The 25,229-nt window shown below is 43.5% G+C and overlaps 1 protein-coding gene across 3 annotated transcripts in view; it reads left to right on the top strand.

Moving 5' to 3' along the window:
• The window catches only part of APBA1 (amyloid beta precursor protein binding family A member 1), a 514,808-nt gene that overhangs the window by 93,030 nt on the left and 396,549 nt on the right, over positions 1-25,229 (top strand). For 2 of the 3 annotated variants that reach the window (XM_086961250.1, XM_086961248.1), the window contains exon 2: positions 11,713-11,786. The exons of the other annotated variant lie outside the window; for it this stretch is intronic. The gene's annotated coding sequence lies outside the window, so the exon portion shown is untranslated. The remainder of the gene's footprint in view (positions 1-11,712; positions 11,787-25,229) is intronic. 3 annotated transcript variants of the gene reach the window in all.

Raw genomic sequence — 25,229 nt, 5'->3', positions numbered from 1 at the left:
CTATGGGAATCAACATGCCAAATCAACGTTTTGGAACCCCCTCTTTTTTCCTGGCCCCCGTTTGACGAAATCTCCCAAAACTTTGCAGGAAAAAGCTGAGGTGGATGAACGCTTAAATTTTTTTTTTTAAAGCTGCTTTAGGATACGCCATTTGATGCCAACGTTTTTAATAAAACAAAAAAAACACGCTTCCTATTGACATTCTGAACGAACTGTAAGAAAACAGAGGGGTTTGCTAATATGTATATAAACATTTTTTGATTTGTTTATAATCTTTTGATCCCATGGAACAATTTTAACCAAGTTTGCAATCGCATGGCATAGTTAGCTGTGCTCTGGCATGCCTACTTTCAGGCAGATGGGTACGGTGGAAAGAAGTACAGGGGGAGGGAGCTGCAAAAAGATGTTTTCCCATTTTAGCACCAAAGCAAATTTTGCTCATACCTGTAACACAACCCAATTTATTTATGCCAAAGTTGACATGGAAGTAGAATTAACTCAGAAAATGTGCACAAAACCACTGAAAATTGCCAGCTGTGGTTAGCTATTCACACAACAACGTCATATCTTCCACCCCTCCATTCTCAAGATACTAATTTACCAATGGTAGTGAAACAGAAAAAAGCTACAAAGAAAACAACATGGCGGAAGTTGTGCTGGTTAGTAACCATAGTATATTTCCAGCCATATATTAATTTTTAGCTTGGATTTTTAATGCCATGGCAGTGAAAAATTATGTGGCCCTAAATTATTATTAAAAGTACTGTACTAGGAAATTTACATTCACACATTTATCACTACAGAGCAGAAGTCAAATTCGAATTTATTAACACAGTATAGCAGTGCTTCCCAAACTTTTTAGAACCACAGCCCAATTTTTAGTACAACAAACTTTCATGACCCACCTTGCTTTAATGGGCATGAGAATGGCGATATTGTTGTTTTTGTTTTAAATGCAACTAATGCACTATGGGGTAGCGCACTGTCCATTACATAGAGCACGTTTTCAATTGAAATTGCCACTACATTTGCACAGACATACAGATTAACTGATTAAACTATATTGCACACAATAAATCGAGTTTCAGTGAACATGTATTATTTGTGAAACACCATGTAAAGAGTCTTGATTTGTTTTGATCCTTTTAAAATATTTGTTTCCATCACACTTCATAATTACAAAGTAAATGTGCTTCATTTTTGCTTTTCAAACTGCTGAACATGAACAGTTCATTTACAGGTATTTACATTTTATTGAGTATTACACAAAATTACATCCTACACACATTCCTTTCATACTCCCTGTACCCCTGGAAGATTGTCACATAATTAACTTTACTTTTCTTTCTCTGACTACAAAGTAAGAGAAGTTTGAAAACACAAACTACCATTAAAAAAAAAGAAAAGCAGCAATATGTAAAAAGACATACCCTAGCATTTTACCGCTGTCTTTGAAGCGCAGCAAATGTGACACGATAAATACAGAATTTAAAAGCATCTTTATTTTTGTGCCTGCTTTCATGTCCCACCAACAATCGCCTCTCAACACTCAGTTTGGGAAACGTTGCTATACAGAATAATTGGCATGATTGCTTGTAGCAATTACTTTAAACAGTAAAACAACTCTCCCGATAGTCACAAGGTTTATCCTAAGTAATTTTACCTTGATGCACAAATTCAGCCCCTTGCCACTGGTTTTGGTTAAGTATCTTTTGTTGAAATAAATACACAAGAATAAGTGGAATGGCATTTCCAATATATGCTGATGAGGAGAATATAATATGCCATGTATTACTCTTTTGGAAGGGGGCTGGAGGAACATCATTACTCATTTAATGTTTTGCCTCGCGGGTATCATACTTTCCCGCACCTACAATGGTAATAAACCACATTTTACACTCTGTGCAGCTGCATCTCATATGTGCTGTAAAATGTATTGTACGAGGACTGTAAATAATGGGTTGACTGGCTGACTCATAGAAGAGATGATCACTTTTAAATTCATAGTTCTTTAAATAATTGTCCTAGGTTTATTTTAGGTTCTTGGTACGAGCAAGATTTAGCATTTTTTGCCCAATTAAGCTGAGAGACTTGAGGGAGGTTTTCAAAGGCATGGTTGAGGACTGCTTCAGATGGGATGAGTTAAATGTAAATTTATGGGAAAAATTACCAGCAGTTAAATGTTTATTCTGGCTTGAGTATTCTATGTTTTGCAGAATGTATCACTATAGCTATGAAGGCAGTACACAAAATTAGCAAAGTTATCGTTAATTGAATCTGGTGAGAAAGAAGAAAGGTAGAATGAGAATTTGCCTAGCCTTAGTGCTGTAAGTTCCAATTCTATTAAGGACTCGGAGGCGAGGATTATGCCATTCTTTCATCGCTTTATTTTCCATAGCAGCAAGAAAAAATATATAACAAACTACTTTTCCCATGAACATACGGGAAAAAAACAAAGTCGAACATGCGTCCTATCACAGTGTCCATGCACCGGCAGCTCCCATCATGCTCCGCTGTCCTTTCCTCCTCCTCTTTCTTCGCACGAAGCCCTTACACAGGTCCAATCACGCATCCTGTTTGGAATTCTCAGTCCCTGCAAAAGAACATATCATCAGATCTAGCCCGTTCCAACAGAACGTCATCAATCAAAAGAAGAGCAGTACAATGCAGAGCAATATCAGTTCAATGATTAGAATATCATAAACGCTTTACTTACATTGCATACGGGGAGGGTCCACTTCCAGGAAGTCACTGGGGGGATAATCCTCGCCTCCGAGTCCTTAATAGAATTGGAACTTACCAGCACTAAGGCTAGGCAAATTCTCATTCTATGGCAGGACCGGAGGGTTCGGATTATGCCAGTTCAAAGCTTATCGACAACCAGCCGAGCTACTTCTATAACTGGCTTGAAATAGAACCTCTTGAATGTGGAGTCCGAGGACCAATCGGCCGCTCTCATCAAATCCTCCAGTCGAGCCCCGAGGGCAAAAGCTTTAGAGGCCATAGCTCCTCTCGCCGAGTGAGCTCCAAATTGCTTGGTATCAATCCCCGCCTCCTGCATTACCCAACACACCCAACGGGCGATCGTTGGCGAAGTAACTGCCTTGTACGGTTTCCGTAGGGCAATAAGCAGTTGCCGCTCACCCGGAGGGCGAGTATCCTCAGTCATATCTTCATAAGCACGGAGGCACTGCACAACACACAGTTTGGGGGAGTCCTGAAAGGCCGGGTAGGAAATAATCCTAGTAAGGCTCTTAGTCCGCCTACTGACGGTAAAAGAAACTCCACCCGGAGAGAAAACTCTGGCCGTGATATCTAGCGCTCGCACATCGGAAACCCGTCTGCAAGATATCAGGCACAACAACATGGCTAACTTAGCGGTCAACTCCGTACGAGACAAGAACCTGTTCAGTTGCCAATAAAGGAACAAATTTAACACTCTGTTCACATCCCACAGGACGGAGTACCGAGGCTCTGGCGGCAACGATAGGCGGATACCTCTCAAGAGCCTACAGACCAAAGTATGTTCCCCAACCGGGGAACCGTGTACCAAATCGTGCCCTGCTGATATCGCAGACCTGAAGGTATTGATCGACCGATAAGCCAGTCCCTGTTGAGCCAGTTCGGCTAATAAGTTCAGGACATGGACTACAGCGCCCCCACGGGATCAAAATTCCGTCGCACACACCAACGACTCCATCTATGCCATGCAGATCTGTACCGCTTGGTCGTGCTGTCAGCCCAGGCTTTGGAAAGCAAGTCCTGTGCCTTTCCCGAAAGGCCCGGGAACGTCCAACGACGCCTCCATGCCATCAGTCGCAGGGAGCCCTCTTGGACCAACCTGTGGGGAGCTCCTTCTGGATTGAGGAGAATGTGAGGAGACTGGGGGAGTAGGATTTGAGAATCCCAGGAAAGTTCCAGTAGAGCCGGAAACCAAACTTGAGATCTCCACCATGGAGTGATCATCACCACCTGCGCCAACTGACAGCGTAGTAACGCCGACACGCGCGTTATCATCGAGAATGGGGGAAAAGCATATCCCTGCTCGACCGACCAGTCCTGGAGGAACGCATTGGTCGCCTCCGCCTGAGGGTCGGGGCGCCAACTGAAATACCTTGGGAGTTAATGATCCAGGCGGGACGCAAAAAGGGTCCACTGAGAATGGACCCCACCGGTCCGAGAGTCTGGCGAACAGAAGAGGATCCAGCTTCCAAACACTGCCGTCCAGGATGTTCTTGGAGTGCCAATCGGCCACCTCGTTCTGACGTGCCGGCAAATACTCCGCCGTGACCGACACTTGATGGTCCAGGCAAAAGTGCCAAAAGTCCCTGGCGAGGTCCGCCAGCATTTTGGACCTGGTGCCACCCAGATGGTTGATGTAACGGACCGCCGCCACGTTGTCCATCCTGAGAAGGACGCAAGATTGCACTCTGTCTTTGGTCCAACATTGCACCGCGAAGGAGCCCGCCAGTAACTCCAAGCAGTTGATATGTAAAGATTGCTCGAAAGCGGACCAGGCGCCACCCACGGAGAAATCCCCACACCTGGCTCCCCAGCCTGAACGACTGGCGTCCGACTCTATCACGATGTCGGGAGCTGAGCCGGAAATCGCACGGCCATTCCATGCCTCCATGTGTGTGAGCCACCATCTCATCTCGTCTCTCACATCGTCTGATAAAGGAACCAATTGAGAGTAGGTTAGCCCTTTCCTGAGGTGGTACGCCTTCAAGCGTTGCATGGCGCGATAATGGAGGGGGCCTGGAAAGATAGCCTGAATCGAAGACGACAACAGGCCCACCAACCTCGCCAGGTGACGCAATGATATCAATGGGTTCGCCAGAGTTTGGCGCAATTCGTACCTGATCTTCGACATCTTCCTGGCGGGTAGACTCAAGGTGGAAGACACCGAATCTACATTGAAACCGAGAAAGGTTGCGCACTGAACGAGGACCAGAAGATACTTCTTCTCGTTGATCACAAAACCCAAGCCTTGAAGAAGGTTGATCGTGGACTGCAATTGAGACTGCAGGCGTCTCGGGCACTGGTCCATGAACAGCATGTCATCTAAATACACGATCATTCTGACACCTCGAGCTCGTAAGGCCTCCACCGCCGGACGCAACACCTTTGTGAAGCACCAAGGCGCTGAGGATAGCCCGAAAGGTAGTGTGGTGAACTCGTAGACCTGATTGCCCCACCTGAACTGGAGGAAACGACGGTATGGAGGGAAGATCGGAACTGCCAAGTAAGCGTCCTTTAAGTTGAGCCTGACCATCCAATCGGACGGGCGTAAAACATCCCGCAAGAGGTGAATCCCCTCCATCTTGAAATGGTGGTATACCAGCCATTCGTTGAATTCCTTCAAATTGATCACCGGGCGCCTGCCCCCGTCGACTTTGTCGACTAAGAAGAGATTGCTCATGAAACCCGAGGGGTGTTTGCAAGCGCAACAAATCGCCCCTTTTTGGAGGAGGGCAGCGACCTCTTCGCTCACCAAAGCCGCATCGCGCTGGGAAAAGGTAATGGGGCGAGGACGTTGATGCTGACACGGACGGCCATGGAACTCCAATTGGAAGCCCTGCACCGTCTGCAGCACCCAGGCATTGCTGGTAAGGGAGGCCCACGCTGGGAAGAACTGCGCTAGTCGCCCCCTACTCGCTAGCTCGCGGAAGGTAGCACACTCACCTCGTCCACCGCCCTGATGTTGGCCTCTCTGACCACCACGTCCTCCAAACTTCTGCCCTCTGGTGGGGTAGAAATTGTTGAATCGGGCCTTGTCCTGAAACTGCCCGCGTCCGGAGCCTTGTCCTCTGTCTGAGCTGGAGCCCCGACCGAACGAGCGGCCCCTGCCTCGTCCGGTCTTGTCAAAAACACGAGGGGCGAAGACCTTTTTGATATTGGACTGAGCCCGGTCCAGGGAAGTAAAGGTCGCCACGAACTTCCCGAGCTCTTAAAATAAAGGGGTCTCCGAACAAACCACCTTGGGCCACAGCGCCAGCCTCGGACGAGGCGAGGTCACCCAGCTTGGGGTCCACTTTGATCAGGAGCGAACGCCTCCTCTCCGTAGAGAGGGCGCAGTTGGCATTGCCCAAAAAAATGATGGCGCGCTGGGCCCAGTTCGACAGCACTTCCGGGGAAATCATGTCGCCCGACACCTTGGCTTCCTCCGCCATGTCCAATATTTTCGTCATGGGGCCGACCGCATCCAGGAGCTTGTCCTGGCACGTACGCCAGGACCTGTCTATCCCTTTCCGGGATCCTTTACGAATTTCTGCAGGAAGGTAGCTATTTTCGGATCTATGTCAGGAGTCATGGCTACCTTACCCTCAAGAGAGGGTCGAGGACACTCCGCCCGAAGGCGGCTAAGGGCATACTTATCCACCGGCCTCCTGAGGCGATTCGCAACATACTGGGCCACCTTGTCGCATGGGACCCATTCGGAGGATCTGGGGTGGACGATGTCGTCCGGGTCCAACATGTCGGACGGACCCACGGAGGTGAAAGGTTGAGATGGCAGCCAGGACCGGGAGGAACATGTCTCCTCCTCCGAGTCCGGAGAGTCGTCGTCCTGCTGCGTGTCCGGGGACATAGTACGGGGCGTAGGAGGGGGAACTTCCGAGGGGAGAGTTTGAGGAGATTGGGAGCCCTCCAAGGCCATAAAGGCGCTCTTCACCCTCGCGAAAGCTGTAGGGTCAACCCCCTCAGTACAAGGTTTTTTAGGGGGAGGGGGAGGAGGGGACGTGTCCGGGGCAGAGGCCGGAGCAGGTGCAGGAATAAGAGCGGCGAGTTTATGGTACGCCTCATCCAGGCGCGCCGAGAGCCGCTGCTCAAGGGGTACCATTGCCTGGTCTACCGCTCGATAGATCGAGTCATCGACCGCCTGATAAAAGTCATCGTCCAGGGGGACGTAATTCAGAGGGTCTTCCTCGGTATACTGGTCCGACTCCCTCTGCATGGCGAGGTAACTAAGCTAAAAAAGCAGAGAGGTCCGCGAGGAGACCAAAATTGACCCCCCAAAGGGCACTCTATGGTCTGGGAAGGTCCCAGCGATATGGGTGGCCAGAGGCACACAATTAACAGGACTAGCCCTTGGAAACGCTGCAGCCCTCAGAGTTCAGGGGCGCCACCCGGCAAAGCGTTCCCACGCTGAACAACGGCACAATTACGACCCCGAAGGGTGTTCAAAGTTACAATACAACCCAAGAGGGCGTCAAGAAGCAAGGGGAAACCTAATTGCGACCCCGAAGGGTGTCAGAGCCGGGTGGGTGGATACGGGCTACACGCTGGTGACAAAACAGAGTCAGAACTCTCTAGAAAGCACCTGACGGCGGTCCAGCTGCAGCCGAGGCACCGACCCCTAGCGGCGAACTAACCGCACCGCACACTACTGGGTGCCAGAATCGCGTGAGGAGCGCTGAAGCGTCCCGCGATTGAAGAAGGGAATCTGTGAAGGAAGAACAGAACAAGCGCACGACCCAGGGCCAAAACGCTCAAAACAGAACCCACAAACCCAGGAGAGGTTTGTGGGTTTTCCCGTATGTTCATGGGAAAAGTAGTTTGTTATATATTTTTTCTTGCTGCTATGGAAAATAAAGCGATGAAAGAATGGCATAATCCGAAGCCTCCGGTCCTGCCATAGAATCTCATGGCTTGTGCACAAAAAGGAGGTACTCTAGGGCGGGTATGGGTTTGTATCTTTTATTGTCATAAACATTTGTTTGAGTAATTATCTTATTGGTTTTCAGATAGAAGGTATAATTTGCTGGAGTACTGTCCTTTTGAATGCTAAATATTATTATAATTAAAAGATACCCCATGCAATAACAAACATAACTTTGGCCTGGAATCAGCCATTAAAAAGTAGAAGGGAATTTATTTACGTTTTTTAGAGTGCCTCTTTTTGTTGCCACCCTGCTTTTCAAACTGACAATAGTCTATTTTTGGAAATTATAGATAGCTACAGGAACTGAGAAGTTTAAACACAAGTTTTGGTAATGTCCTTGTAATTTTTAAAGTTCAAATATAGAGTTAAGAGCAAAGACCCATTGTGTTATGAGAAGCAAAAATCCGAGATGGAAATGGTGTGAGTTATGACTTAATTGGCTATGAGAGGGGCCAAGGAGACGATGGAAATAAAATAACTGGTTGCTGACAGCCAAAAATTTGAATTAGTCTGTCATACAAAAACGGTTGCTGACCGCCAAAAATTCATACAAAAACGATATTGGTTGTGCGTAAATGTCGTTCGTAAATTAATAAATCTTGTGTCACTGAACTGGAGCTAATATAGTCTACTCTTTGTAGACATCTGTTTGTACTGTGCCTTCTGAAATAGATCTGAATCTTTGTCACATTTATTAGTAAACTATATTTCATATCCTTTGGATTATGGCCAAAATGGGCAAACTTGATCTATGACTCGAACTTTCTTATTCAATCAACTTGCAGTAGGACTCTCAAATAATGTTTCACGTTTTTCCATCTTCTACTTTACTGGAATGTAAAAAAGACTGTGGCTCCATTTCACATTTCTTATGGCTGAAAACTTCATTTGTAAACTTTGGAAGTCCTTCATTTCTCTTACTGAAGAGCATTGCATTATATACCTTGATCTTCTTGTTCTCAAAATATTAGGCAATGATGTACAAACTAAACAACTGAAACGATCTTAAAGAAAACATTTTGAAAGCCTTTAATGATTGATAAGCTTAGCAGTGGTTTTGTTTACCTTGTCATACTCTTGCTCTTGGTGTTCCTTAGTTGATAATTACAAATCCTATTAATTAACTATTGTAAAGCTAATAAGTTTTACCTTTTATACCAAGCACCAATCTATTGGATTTGCCATTATTTTTCTCTCTCTGATGGCTGCCCAGAATGCGCGCATGCACATCAGCCATCTTGTAATGATTTTTGTTATGCTTTGTGAAAAATCATCACAGTATGGTTGTCAGCCATGCATGTACATAACGTGAAAGATAGGGTAAAAAGGAGGATAGGTTGCTTCGGCCTACTTAATTGCCTTGGAAACGCATGCAATCTATCACGAAATGCCTTACTTTTCTGAGCAGTCCACCCAACTAGTGGCTGATCCTAAAACAACTCCAACACCTAATAGCTGAAGGGGGCTGACCAAAAGCCAACTCAGTCTGTACTGTTTGTTTTTCTGCAGTCTTCTGGTCACCATTCATTATATCAAGATTCTTTTTGTTATTGGCGTATTCAAATTGTTAAGAGGCAAAAGTTGCAGTGAAAGAAACTAAAGGATAGAAACAGATGATAAATAGTTTATTGGGGATGTAGAGGTAAATTCTGTGAACAAATGAAGTTGACTGAGGAATTAAAGGGGACAGGCAATTACAAACATCTGATTTTTCATTTTTTAGTGGTAAACGGAGCATCTCTGAAGTCAACTCAAGGAAGTAGTTTTGTATTAATTCAGGTGCCTACGTAATGCTGTATGATCAATGACGTCAGACACTTCCTGAAGGCTGAGGAGAATCATCTATCTGACACTCCTACAGTGCACAAGGACCAATTCTTGTTTCTGGTATACACAGGCTTTCATGAAAATGATCCACAAGCCAGTAGCCTTCAACAAATTACTTGATTCCTGATCCATGCTTTTGAGGTTTCATGCTTCAAGAGTTCTCTTAAGTAGTGTGGGATTGAGATCAGCCAAAAAAAAGAAATGCACAACCAGTGCAGTCTAAATACAGGTTTTTGAGGAGGGACATTTGGGTATAGGAATCTGAGATTAATTAATGACGAAACCCAGCATACTATTAAGGCAACGTTGATAATGTCAAGTACAGTGGCTAGCACTTCATTAGTCTAGGGCAGCTTTTGTAAGAAAACACAATTAGTTGCTTTTTGTCCACGCCAGAATTACAAAACATTGATAATACAAAGTAGTTTGACTATAACATGGCTTATTTCTGAGTAGATGTCTTGTTGAACCTGTATTCTATGAAACTAGAATCCAGGAAGGAGGGGCGAGAGAACTAACACTAATATTTTTGTAGGGAGCAGGAAACAATTCTCCCTCTCAAGCGAGAACGTCACACACTAAATTATCCTGTGCCCCAATTCTGACCCAGTAACTTACTCAAGAAAAAGTTCATTCAAGTTCCAGGAACAATTGCTCAGTTGTTTGTTAGACCCTCACACACTCTATTAGTATCATACTTCATCATCGGGTCTCATCCTGGTCCCTAAAAACCTGGATAGGTCAACCATATTCCAGAGATCACTTTTAGAAAATTATGGAACTGTGAATGAGAAGGATAGAAATGCCTTGAAATACTCCTGTATCCTCTTATTATTGGGTATTTCAGTCAAGGTTAAAATTATGAATTATAGGTGTATGTAGGGGGATTAGGATTCTTACACCTATGTTGTCGACATGTTTTAGCTTTTCCTAATGGCCTCTTAGGATTGTAAGCTTTCATTAGAATATTTGGAAAATACCCTGTTTGCATTTTTTGTATTGTGGCTGTGTGAGTACAGAGATAAACAACCAATATAATCTTAGCGACTCATATAATCTTATTGACTTCCCTAGCTTCATGGGTCGAACGCCTGTTAGTGCCTTGAAAAAATAAAATATACAGCAATTAATGATTCCTCGTAATGTTAAAAAAACATGTTGTCACACCATATCTTCACACATCTGTATGGTTTTAAACCTGCAAATAAAATTATGACAGACAAAGATACGTATGAGTTATATTATAACCATGTAATAAAAAATAAAAAACCAACACAGTAAATGCATGCTGGATGACCCAATGAGGAAGGTGGACGGAGATAAAACAACATGTAAAAGGCATGCAGTAATCAGACATGATTTATTGCACTGCAAACTTGTGAAGGTGAGCACACTGGCATCACAAGTGAAAGTAAGGTCTCACCCTACGTGTTACTGACTATTTGCCTCTCTGTTACGAACATGGAACAGACATGCCCTTGTAGTCGCACCCTCTGTTTGTAAAATACATGATTTGAGGATTTTGGGATAGTTTGGGAAGTACGATTCAACTCACTCTTTGATTGCAGAAATGTCCTTTTTTTTAATCTCTTCCTTGAAACAAGGTAGGGAGGTTTAAATGTACACATGTGCAATTCTAGGAGTTACAAACCCTTCACTGAAACGGTTCCATTTAGTTTCTTTATTATCTTTGGTAGAAAAAACATCACTGAATGGTAATTCTTTAGCAGGGGTGGTTCTTTGTGAATCAACTTTGACAGCATTTACAACTACCGAGATAGGGTTGGATAAGGACATTATTTTTTGTGTTAATGTTTATTGATGAAGAACAGTCTAAAAGAGAACCACTGTGCCACCGGGAATACAAATTTGCATTCTTACTCTTCACACCTGAGAAGAAGTTTTTTTTAAAGCATACCCAACGGGCAGTTTATGTAAATCTGAAAGCGCTGCTTGAAAAGGCTCATTAGAAGACGAGCAGCATCTTAATGAAAAACATGAAAAAGACGTGCGACATCTTACGGACAAACATGAAAAGAGGTTATGCTTCAAATTGATGTGTCAAAGACAAACTAGAACGGACCTTGTCAGTTATGACGTAAAAAACTAGATCAGGTGCAAATATGGAGATGTTGCAGTACTTGATCTTGTGAATTGTTCGAACAAAGACATCCGTGTTGAGTCTAAAGTGTGTTTGTTATCGTTTTTTTTTCCAATTCAAGGTGATGTGAAGTTCACTCAAAAAATGAACAGAAGAATTTTCAAGAGCTATTACTGTACGTAGAAGCCGTGTCAGGTAAGGTGATATGTTCCATAGGATTTTTCAAATATTACGTCAGTGGAAATCTGTTGTTTTTAAATGTCTAAGAATGATTTAGCCTTTAATTGAGTTTTCCTGAAAAATTTCTCACATCTTGACCCTCCAAAACAAGATTTGAGAGCCGGCAACTTCTAATCATTTGGACTAATCTCAGCATTGTTCTTGAGTTAGGCAGTACAGCCACTATATTGCAGAAGCAGTACAATTTTTGTATTTGTCAATGTGTAACCTTCATTAACCTTCATTATATTAATTATTATTACTAGTTTTAATAATTATATATTTTCAGTGATATTCTTTAATACATATCCCTGCGCCTCCATTTCTACATTTTCTCTTATTCAACTTTTGAAATTCAAATTGAAGTACCTTGGTTACATAGATAATGTTTTGAAAAGTCAATCCCTTGATTACTTATCAAAGACGCTGCACTAGTTTCTGTTGGTCAGCCTCCTACATCAGATATTTCACCAGCGGGATATTATTAACATTTGGTGGCAGACCCCCTTCATAATAGGAATCCTTCCTTTGGAACTCATTATCACGGCTCTTCCCCCCCCCCCGATACAGCCTTCAGAAAGTACCACTAAGTCTGAATATCCATCTTTTCTATTGTGCTTAATGATTATAACTTACTTAACATCCTGGTCAGGGGTACCTTTTTCTCTTCTACTGCAAAGCCGTTGGCAGTCCTATAGGTTCTCCAAAGCTTCTAAAGTAAGCAGGACACAACAAAGTCTATATGTCGATATAGACCAGCCCGCCTGACATTTTTGATAAGTAGACGTCTTAGGAAATCCAGGAACAGACCATTTTTGTTGATTACACATCTCGCTTGTATTTGTATTGTTCTTAATGCTGCAGGGAAACCTGTAAAAATATTTCTCTGAAAACGAGTAGGTAACTTAACAAGACTCTACCATAGCTGCATGCAAAGTCTCTCTAGTTTTGCCATCGGTCACCAGAGCTGCTGCCATCCCCCAACAACATCACTAATTGTGTGTAAGCTCCAGATAGATGTGATGTATAAAATGGCTGTGTAGTGTGAGACTTCCTTACCTAAACTGCCAATGAGTTAGCATTGTCCCTTAATGATGGTCATTAAGTTCACATAATTCGGGGTCTAGACAGTGTTTTGTATCTCTCGCATTCTGTGAGATAATGGGGCGTTCTAGGGTTTCCTTCGTGAATACTGGCAATATTACACAACTTTTCTCTGTAGTCAAAGTTCTTTGAATGTGTGGTATTGAAAGTACTCCAATATGTGACCTGTCAGCCTATACCATTTGAAGACAGTTTTTTATTTTTGTTTCTCGCATTATCATCTGCAAGCACCACCTCATGTCCCTTGTGACGTTTGTCCTCACCATCAGTCAGTTTAAAATAACATACTGTACACATATCAGTGCCCGGTCAGTTTGAAATGTGTGCAGTTACAAAGTATTTGAATTATAACCTCCATGCTTCTTTATGCTGCCCATGCTGCCCCGTGTTTATACACGGATCGCTGCCTACTTTTAAAAATGAATCTGCAAAGTTTAATTTAGGATGTATTTAAAAAAAAAAGAAAGATTGCTATATTAAAAAGCAATTGCAGACATGTTGGTCTGCTGACCTCTGCAGGCCAACATCCCTGTGATGGCTTCAGATCCATATGGGTTATAAATTGAGCCTTACCTCATTAATATGCACGAGGTAGGCCAATATGCGACCTGCTATGAATCGCTAATGAAACTGAAAAGAGTTTCATACATTAGGAATACTGATTTCCTAATAGCGATTTGGAGAGAATCGCAATTTGGAAATCGTTATTCGCAATGCTTGTACATCTGGCTCAAAGTCTTTCCGTCATTCTCCTGTTGATGTTGTACCAGTTTGTACACTCCTTGTTTCTTTTCAGAAAAGCTACAGCATTGATTTTCCACAATTATCTTTCTTCAAATTCATGCTTCAGAGCAAGAGGCGTACAAGGCCCCTGTGACACAAACAGCTGTGGCTCATTAGCAACTAACTAATCTACCAAGATTTGGAGTTAACAGCCTTGGCTTATAATGTGCCATTATGTGCTCTGCTCATAGGAATGAAACCTAAATGTTGCAGTACAGATCCAGGTTACAAATTCTATTTCTGCTCCGCAGTAACCCATTTACTTATGACACATTCAAAATACATATACGATTTTAGAGCTTCATGTACTACCTGTCTTGGAATTCTGTGTACTGCCTTATCTTGCATGTCCTAGCGTTTCATGTTTTGCCTATTTCTATGTCATGATGCAGCCCACATTTTCATCACACTACTGCCACTAAGCTTGCATTGTGCATGTGTGACTTCAGCATCCAAACACTGAATTGCAAGATTATTCATCACACCGTTTGATAAAATACAAACATTTCCATAAAAAGATGGCTATATTTGTTACATTTCAGTCATAAAAAGATTGGTCAACAATAAAACCACATTTTTACAAATGAATAAGATCTTATTCCCTAAATCTCTTCATCAACACCTTGATTACTCTTAGACACCAGTATAGGCTGGAAATATCGAATCCTGAATATAGTGGGACAAAATATCGAAAGATGACTGTCTATACATTTACTGTACCTAAGTTGCATATACATACTTTTTGCGATACTTCTAATCACCAAGGTACGTAGATGTGGAGTTAAGAATTGTAAATCCTTTTCTCCCTCTATAGTTTTACCTTTCGATATTTTGTCCCTCGATATTGCTGTTACAATATTCTGTCCTGTCGCTATTCTGGATTGAATATTCCCAGCCACAATCTTTGACACCACATTGACTAAAAACCTAATTACATCTTATTAATGGGCCACCAAAACCAAGCTTTCAGTTAAGTTGGGTTACCCGATGACCCCTGCCCTCACTTCATCTTCTCCCTTCGACATGAACCTATTGCTGCAGTAAAAGCTTTTAAACCTTTTGCTGTCGGCTGACTCCTATCCCACTGACTGGAAACATGCAGTGTTCCTGCTCCTACTCAAGAAGCCATCGGCTGTTCCCCAGACAGTGGCCAATTAGAGACCAATCTCCGTCTTCCCATATCCGCCCAGAGTACTGGAAAATCTGATCAACCATTTACTCATCTGCTACCTCAAGTATCACCATTTACTCAGTCCCTCATAATGAGGCTTCAGAGCCAACCATAGTACTGAAACAACCGTTATCACTGCCACTGGCAACATTCGGTTCATCACCAATAAGGAATCCACTGCTGCGCTGTCCTAGGTCCTCTATATTTGGTCAAAGTCAAACTGAGGAGGTTTCTGTTTGGATAAGCCTATTGGTCTGTTTGCGGTGATCATTCCACAGCAGGCCTATGTCTATCATGGCAGTATCCGTATTAGTTTCCAGCGCCTCCCTTGTGGCAGTTACGGTATCAAGAATGTGATCTGGCTTGTCTTTCTGGCAGGGTTCATTGCTTACGATTTCTATCTCACTGAGAAACTTCTGAGTTTTGCTTTCATGTTTAGTTGTCGCTTTATTTAGACCTAGTTGTTCCAGTTTTTTTCTGTGCCTTTATTCTCCTCATGCCTAAAGCCTCTTGTGTGTTTTAACGAAGGTAAAGCTTAGTCTGTGATTGTCAAGTGGGCGGGTCTTTGGGTCAAAGGAGACTCTTTTCTTATTGGTCATTTACATGCTATGGGTGAAATTGCGTACCTTCAGACTTGCCCATTAGTTATTAACAAAGTACGCAGCGACTCCGTACTCTATGTAAGAGTTTACATTTGCTGCATTGGGCATATATTGGCTGTAGAAAGCTATGCATTCTGTGTCTGGTGTCCTACGCTACGCTGTAGATCATACTGGGCATGTGGAGCAAAGGGTATTGAACAACAGTTTACACCTGTGGCAGTTCACTCCTTGACTTTTTGTCTCATGTTGTAGGTGATTTGCCAGGGGGTGTTTCCAACTTGCACATAATGCTGACGGTGGAATCGTAGGAATACCTACCTTCTCACTCTTCATCCATGATGTGCTCCTCTAAATAGACTCACAATAAGACCAACATACCATGCAGAGTGTGGGGAGGCAAAGTGGCGCACCAGTGACCGTTTCTGGGCCCTTAGTTACTGCTGTGCTCCTGCACACCCCTACCTCATGTGGGGTCTGCTCTTTTCCACACTCTCCCTAGGACCCAGACTCAGCCCTGTGTATGTGGATCGAGGGATCCAGGGGCATTTGGAATGCTTTCCGCAGCCTCTGCCCCATCAATCCTTAGAGGGCATCATGGAACCCCATGTCAGTGTTGCAGACGCCAATCTCTCTCCTTTGTTGGTGGTGTGCTTTGTCCCCAGCATCACGGGCCCATTAGGGGTCTCAGCGCCTCTCTGCAGCAGTGCAGCTCCATCCTCCTCTCCAGCCTCACCCCTTTCTGGGTAGCAGGGTCAGTACTTCTTTGCTGGATCTATGGCCCAGTCCACCACCAGTGCTTGAGTGCTGCTCAGAAGCAGTGGCTGGTTCTATTAAATATCAGCGCCCGAAAAACAAGGCTGCTTAGCCCTAAATACACCTCTTTCATCCACTGCGAGACACTGAGTGTCCCTTTATCTACCCACTCTAATGCTTTTTCCATTGGTAACGTTAATTTCATCTTTCTCTTCCTCCTTTTTTCTTTCCTGTTTTTCCCCTCTCATGGGTAATATCTGAGGACTGAAAATAAGTGGCAGTCTCGAAAAAAATAATTGGCTGTTACCCCCCACTGACAACCACTGGCTCAAATTAAGCACTGCGGACCACATAGCGTTGGTGCTCTGTAGCCCTTGAGGCTGGGACTCAGGGAAGGGCAGCAGGATTGCCTCCTGTGGTTGGTCCCATCTCACCAGCTTTCAGGCAGCGGGCCCGCTTCCCCAAAATATCAGTGCACGCCAACACCATTCCTCCAGGGCAGGCGTGTGTTGCTGTGGATGTGAACTCCGGCGGTACGCCCCGATCAACGGGCCATTGGGTTATTTTCTTTGCCACAATTTAAAATCATTCAGGAGTGGGACTAATTCCCTTAATTAATCACTTTATGCTGAAGTTGCCAAGTTCACTTATTTTCTCTTTTAGGAAGGACCAACTTCTGTCTTTTGAATGCACCTTGATTACTCGATATACAACTGTAGACACCACCGCCAGCCCCAAGACTTTGAGCCACCAGAACTCCAATGCACTTGAAGTGTGCGGCTCGACATCAGCAAATTGCTTTTGTCTCCATGTTTCAGTCAAGCAGCTCGTCACAATCAAACTTAGCTTTCTGATTCTTCGATCCAGGGTTTTAGCACTTTAACCTGCAACTTCCATTCTTCATACGGCTCAGCATGAAACTGACCTGTTTCGACTCTAGATTAACTTGGTCAGTTATTGTTCCTTTTTGTTTCATGATTGAGTTTGATACTTTTATAATATTCCTTGGATAACATTTTGTATATTTTTTTTAATTGTGAGATTTGACTTATTTTATTTACAGTGATGGATGGAAATGATACCCTCTACAGATTCAAAGTTTTTCATTGCTAATATATATCTGACTTTCACCACATCTTAACAGCAGATAAATCTAACCTCATGCAAAAACAACATCCACAGATTTACAGATTAAATGTTTTCATAATTATTGAGCAACTAATAGTCAGAAGATTTGTGCGCGGTCGGGGAAGAAATGCTCCCTTCCTGCTTATGTGTGAAGATGGTATTTAGAATGAGGTCTTCTGAAACAATGTTGTAAGAATAAATGAGTTCAAAGTTGACCTGTTTGGCTATAATGCGCACCACTTTTTGTGATAACTAAACACCGCTTACCACCACAGGGCCCTCATCCAACATGTAAAGCATGGTAGTGGGGGTAATGATTTGGGCCTGCTGCAGCCACAGGACCTGGATACCTGACAGACATGGAGTCACCATACTTTCCTCTCCATAACACTGCATCCTATAGGGAAATGTGAGACCATCTATCCATTAGCTAATCCTTAGTCAAAAGTGGCTTATGCAGAATGACCGTGACCCCAAACATATCATTAATTGTATCACTGACTAAAAAAGGAAGGAATCACGATTTTGGATGGCGAAGCATAAACCCAGACTTCAGCTTCATTGCAATGCTGAGATAGACACTAAAGGAAATTGTGTATAAATGATTGCCCTGAAACATCTCTGAGCTTAAGTAGTTTTGTGAGGGAAAAGTGGTCCAGAATTCCTCTCAAGTGATTTGAGACTGATGAATTCTTTCAAGAAATATTTACTTCAAGTTATTGCTGCCAAAGGTGGTACTTGTACTTTTTCACACAGTGCTACTGATTGTTGGCCAATGGTTTCTTTAAAAATAATGGCAAGGTGTAATTTACCTGTGTTATTTGTTGTATGAGGAACATTTATCTACAGTTTTGGTGTAGTAAATTCTATGTGAAGGTGAGATATGTCTTAATATGTAAACTCATAGAATCCTAAGAGGATCACTTTATTTCAGATCACTGTAACTTAGTTAAGAACTTTTAAACTCTTTATGTCTTAATTGTATTGTTGTGTGACTGATTTTTAAACACATAGCACTAGTACCTTCTTGGAGAAATCTTACTGCTTCAACCAAATCAGCCAGATGAGCCTAGGTTTCCCTTCCGAAACAATGCTACCTCTATAGTATGAATGCAGAAGCTCAACACCAGTTCACATCTAGACTGTGCCTCTTCCCACCACAGCCTGCCATTCCTATTCCTATTCCTTACAGCTGGTAAATCCCTTGGTTGTACGGTCACTTTATGAACACTTGGCTTAATCTTTATCACTAAAGCAGCATGCCTCTGTCTGGCAGCCTGGGGTGTTAATGTCTTACCATCACTTGCGCTATTTCTTAATCTTGTAGCTTGAATGATTCAACCTCTTTTACAATTTACAGTCAGCAAGCATTTTAGCCGCAAGAGGATGGCGTTGTGTGCATAGAGGAAGAAATTTAAAGTAGCAACAACGCCACAGGGTACGAAGGCTTCCACCCAGTTGAGAGAACCCAGCTGGATAAAAATAAGCTGCAAATACTAAGCACAGACTCGCTCTACTTGAACATTGTCCATGTACCATTTGATATGAAACCGGTTCTTTAGGTCTAGTCTGGGTTTTAACTCTCCCAGCGTGCAGACTGGAAAAATAACTCCAGACTCGAAAGCTGAAGGAGATGATGTGGTGTAACAGCCAGAGCTGAGGGACCAGGTTCGAGTCTTTCATAGGCTCGACATCCTGTGATTCTGGGCAAATCACTTTAATGTCCCCGTGCCTACTAAGAAATTAATGTGCCCTTGTGTAATGTGCTCGTGTAAAGCGCTCCAATACCTTCGGGTCGAGTCCGCGCTAAATAAATCAGCAACAAAACAAAAAAAATGAAACTATGTTGTTATTGTGGTGACCCAGGCTAATTCCAGTGGCATATGGAAACCTATCTCGTTGTTATAGACAATGGCTCCAGAAACATACCCTTATGTTCAGGCCTGCACCAGGGGTTCCTCAAAGGAAGAATGTGTCATTATTAGATACAGATGAGTACTAAAAATGCTAAATCCTGTAGTTCGCCCACAGAGCACTGAAGAGCTATCAGTACCTCACCAGTTGGTAGTTCTGGGGCCTGGAGTCCAGCCTTATGCATAACTGAAGGAACTGAAACTTTGTTATGCTTGCTCCCCCATAGTGCAGGAATCCGTACTAATAAACCCTCGAAGTGAAAGCTAGAAAAACCAATCCCATAGTCCCATGGTCAGACAGTTTGAAGCGTACAATTTAACCAGTCACCATGTAGCAAAACCCCTCCTGAAGGGCTGTGAGTCAAACTGGTATTTTGTAAGCTCTGGTGTAAGAAGGAAGAGCAGGGAACCTAAATGGTCGGATTTCAGGAGATGTAGTTGAAGTGTTCCAATTAAAAAAATTAAATTAAGTTATCTGATGACCGATTCTGATGTGGCAACTACAGTAAAAACAATTGATATATTTCTTAGCAGCTCGGACGTATTTAGTACAAGTTTAAGTTTGCTTTCAATGTGTTTGTTGTAAATGGAGAAATATTTCAAAAGAGCATGACAAGGATGACAATGTCATTCTTTCATTTCAAAATAACAGTAATAAATCCAAATTTATGACCATGGAATAATGAAATAAAATAACTGACAAGGGGATGAAAGGTTGATTTTCTCGTTAACTCTAGCACGTTCTAATCTTAGGTTTCCTGAGGCAAAACATTTTGTATCCCAATTCTGTCCCAGTCTGCCCATTTTATGAACATAAACATGTTTAATGCGTGCAAAATCAGGGATAAAAATCGTTCTTCAATCAAAATAATGTACAAGGAAAATTAAATTCAGCAAAGTGGGTATGTATGCAACAGCACAAAATAGCGTTAGAAAATAATTACGTTTTCCATAACATGCCTGTGGGTAAGGTTAATTAAAAGAACGCCTGCGGCTTCCTATTTATCTCTTTTTCTAAATGTCACAGATTAGCTGCATCGTACAGATTTAATTGTGTGTTTTCTAACTGAAAACATTCTTAACAGTAATCGTGACTCGATTTATTATTGTTGTGTGTTTAATGAATTGCACTTCATTAATTGCACACGCTGAGGTTTTGGGCTTGCTGACATGTTGAATTGTAATTATGATATGTATCAAGAGAGATAGTCTCTTCCACTCCCGTTAATTCCTAGGAAAAAGACAACTTGTTGAAAGGATCTCAGACTTGTAGGTCACAATCTGGAATTTAATCAAATAAGTGTATCCTCATTAAATGATGTCCAAAAGTAACAAAGTAAAATGTACTGGGGTTTCCCCCCTGTACTCTTCTTTTCCTTCTGAATCTCAGCAGCTATTGAATATCAGTAGTGCAGCAAGAGCGTTGGCAGTGGGGCCCTTATGTGTCTGGAGACTATTGCACCCCAACAAGTGATGCCTTTTACTACCCAACTTTAGAGACACATTTTCCTTGCTTGCATTGGTGCCCTTTTCAACCTTGCTATGCCAAAATAATACCTCGCCTTATTTCCATTCTTCCTGCAAGTGGCTCCTTTTATTTAGCTTTAGCAATCATTTTTGCCCCCTAACCCCCCTCCCCCGATCCCAACAGATCCCGCCCTCAGACTGCAAATTTGGCCCTTCTCGGCAATGGGGAGATTTTTAGTGCTCTCCTCACCTGGTTGTCTCGAGGAGGTTTCCCCGCTCAGCAACCTCAACACAGGGCCTAGTGGTGCAGCTTGATTACAGTTTTTGAGGTGCAGTAGTTCCTCCCTGGGGGGTAATATCTACTTGCCTCAGCTGACTGCGACATCTGTACAATGCCAGAGAGGACCGGGAAGTCCCACCGCCTGCTACTCCGTTCTATACTCTTTTTCTGTTCCCAGGATATGTCTAGAAGAATACATAAGGTTCCCAGCAAAGCATTTTTCAGATCCATGTTATTTGTTGATGTGCAAATTCTATAACCTCTGGAGACAAGTGGACACAAGCATATTTTGATTATAACTACCAGCATCCTCTGCATCCTTACTTATGTCTATGCTTAAAAGCCGATTTGTGTTTTATCGTGACATCATTGCTGAGCCTTTGCACATGTTTGCACAGGTGACGTAGACTTCTGATGAGAATAATAGGTGCATAGAGGATTTGTTTCTTGTGGTCATTTAATAACGATGCATGTTATGATACAACTTGTGGAACTTTTGAAGTCTTTTAACTGGAAGTTGTTTGTTAGCTGATGGTGGACGTATGCTGCTGCAGCGTCTGAAGTTTATGGTTTGGAACTGATAACCGAGCAGCGGCTGGCTAGCAATGCCGTGCTCACTGTGCCACTGGATTCAAGCTAACCTGGCTGATATGGGGTGAAGACCTGAAACCGGTCCTAGGGTGCTTGTTTCCGGTCCAGGGAGGACCTGGCTTGGCAGTTCAGGCTGGACTGTTCCCACGAGGCACAGGGTCAAGACTGATTTGCATATGGCCAGGTCTAAACTGAGGTGGCATGGTGAGCAAAAGAGTGATGGATTCAACCCAGATCTCTTGACTGGGGTGAATGTTTTGATTTGTTCTGCCTTCCGTCCATCAATTGTGTGTCTAAGATCCTACACTGGGCACATCACACTGCTGCATAGTATCATTCCCCTTCACAAAACTCCAAAGTAAACACAGTTAGTGATTGGAAACCTGACAACATGAACATCACCTCAAGCAGAGCATTACTTGCACAACATACCACTTGATCGCACACTTTTTCAGATATGTGCTTTCCTTCCATTGGGAGATCCAAGGCAATTGTGTTGTGTCTGAAAAGAGCCTGTTCCAAAAGCGACTCAGGTGGCTTTCTATAGACATCCTCTTTGGAGGGAGAATCCTGCACAATTTGTTAAGACATCAGATAGGGAGGGAGGACTCTTGCATTAGGCACCCAGATGACGCTCTTGCTTGAAAAAGTCTTGCAGGCGAAATTATAACGAAAAGACAACACGAAGAACATCCGATCCATCCAGGATTGAGTGATGCAAGTGCAGGAGGAGCAGCCAGCTCTCTGACGCACCCAAGGTATCTATGATAGAATCCTCATTGAAGCCCTGACAAGCTCTGAATTTGACACCACGTGCGCATGACAGTCATAAACCCCACGCATCTCCCTCCACAACGGGAACACAAAACAGTTCAAAGCAACTGGCAATGTTTTTAAAATGCTACCACCTTGCAGACCAAAATTGGGTTTAAGCAAGGCTTTTATTTATTTTTTGCCGTCTGCAGCACTGAGGTAAACTGCAGATAGCTCCCTCCACTGCTGCTATTTCAAAGGTGGCCCAAATACAGTCAGAAAGGAACGCGGCCGGGACACTCTTTATAGCTACATATATTAAATACATGTACAGGGTTATTTAACAGCTGCAAGCATGCAGCGCTTGCAAGGTTCAAGGTGCTACTTTTGCCTCATAGCTGATAAATTACAGTGCTATTCTCACAAGTTGTTTCATACACCCAATAGCTAATCTCTTGCCATAAATCAGTGTGCATGGTCCCTTTAGGTTCCAGTATTCACACGAAAGCAGGTGCATCAGAACACAAAATGGCATTCTTGACGGATGCTTCAGGCAGGCACAGGTTCTTGTTCATAGCATTAAACATGGTAAGCATTACAACACGCCAATGTAATGGTGCCTATGCATGTATTGACGTGCTGTGTGACATTCATCCAGGCGTCTTTCACTCCCTGATGCTACCTTACCATGCAGGGCACGATGACTGCCTCCAGTCGGATTGGAGAATGAAGAGGCAGTGCACAACAATTCATTAAATTTGCTTACTTGCCACTCAAGGATGCAGGCATCCACATAAAAGGTTGTCGATGCTAATCCTCATTCAGGAACTGTACTTTGTACCAACAGAAAGTGAATCTAGCCAGGACTTATTGGTGTAAGTTCAGGAGTACCAGCCAGCTCATCAGCATACCAACTGGCAAATGAAATAATATTCATTTAGACCTTGGCCAGCTCAGTACATGGAACCACGCATGATTCCATGACGCAACTATGAACCCATATACATTAATGTTGTTGGATACATTTGCAAACAAATAGAGGGAGAGTTTACCCTCGCAGAGTCTACCTCCTGAGTAATTCCTAGTCTGATGGATGATGGACTCGGTGAAGTACTTGGGGGTGATATACCATGGGGCATGAAGATGACTATTTGCCTAAATTACGTCCCCACCATGGAGAGGTTGTGGAACCAGATAGACTTCTGGATCAGACTTCCCCTGTCCATCGTGGGTAAGATCACCATACTGAAAATGGTGGCTCCCTCGCTTCCTATATCTGTTCTTTAACTTACCAATCCCACTGACACAAAAGTTCTTTGAAACACTCGGGAGCACACTGCTACAACTAGTGTGGGCCAGCAAACAGCCCCAGATTAGCTGGGATATTCTCACACTACCCTGTGTAAAGGGAAGATTCGAAGTATCTGACCTCGAATTATACTATCTGATCGCACAGGCCCAATATACGAGGCACTGGTTCCACTCCTGACGCTCGCAATCCATTCCTTAAACCTGGGCTCCCTCAGATGGACTCCTCCTCCCCCTAAGGGCACTCCTACCCAGGCGCAGACCATAGGCAAACAAAGACAGTTGCTATGGCCTGATTGGCGTGGAGGAGGCTCGCATGATATTCTGGTCATCCGTTCCAATACTCCCTGGCTCTGCCATTACAGCAGAACCACTTCTTACCCCTCACTGCAGAAACATTGGTGCGAAACAACTAACAGCGCTGGGAGATGCACAAAATGAGCGACATGTATGATCAGGGAACATTTGTATCCATGGAACACATGACTTCGAGCCACATTGGCTCCATTAGATCGGTTTCTCTATGCTAGACTGAAATGCATGGCCCAGGAGCACCTCTCAGGTTTTCCAGAGTAAGTAGCAGACTTCATCCCACTGACAACCCGAAAGCCATTCACAGACCCAACTCGATGAGTCTGCAGGCTCTATCTAGCCTCCGCACTGCACAAATCACCCCACACAGACCATGCTAGATGCGCTTGGGAGTGAGATATAAATGCCACTATCACACAGGCACAATAGCGCTTATGCTGCACACAGACGAACATGTCTCATTAAACCATTGTCACAAGCTCTTACACTCCAAATTCTTATATTAACCCTATTCCACCCCTGCTAAATGGGCTAAAGTAGATAGCACTAGGCCGTGTAACTGCCTTAGTTGCCAACAAGACGATGCAGACTTTATTCATCTTGCTTGGCTGTGTTCTGCTGTACTGACGTTTTTGGGGGCGGTGGCAACCACCTATTGCACATGCTGGAAGATCGAGTGGATCTCCAGCTGCTTATGGCCCTTCTGAGCTACGTTGAAGACATACCACAGGGGATACGAAGTTTGGAACCTTTACATTTCTGCTAGCCGGAAGGAGAAATGCTATGTACTGGGAAAGCACTTACAAGCCCCGAGTCTAGGACTGGCTTCTGGATTTGGCACTTTGCAATACGATGCTGACCTACACCCCCCACGTCCTGTCCCAGAGATATATGGGGCAGTCTTCACAGCTATCTAGCTAGAACTGTAGGGGATACCTTCGATGGAGGACTGAGCCCCCCCCAGACACCAGAGAAACCAACAGACTCCACAAATAGGTCCTAGTGAGAAGTGACTGGCCCTAATGAAGAGATCCACCACTCCCCACCTGTCCCCCCCATGCTCAGTCACAAATGAAAAAAAAAAAGCTTAAAAAAAAAAGTTTAATTTTTAGTAAATATCACTGTGCAAACTGGGCACCGAAAAGAGCAAAATGTTTGTTGGAAATGCAGGTTTCGGTTTTTTGTTTGCTTTGTGGTGCAGTCTGGAGCCTCATCGCTTAAGTTGAGAGACTGAAACTGTATGTCAATTGTTTC

The sequence above is a fragment of the Lissotriton vulgaris genome, chromosome 3_1 (genome assembly GCF_964263255.1).
Source record: "Lissotriton vulgaris chromosome 3_1, aLisVul1.2, whole genome shotgun sequence".
NCBI classification, from domain to species: domain Eukaryota; kingdom Metazoa; phylum Chordata; class Amphibia; order Caudata; family Salamandridae; genus Lissotriton; species Lissotriton vulgaris.
The sequence above is the reverse complement of the archived record's forward strand: the minus strand, read 5'-3'. Positions and strand labels throughout refer to the sequence as shown.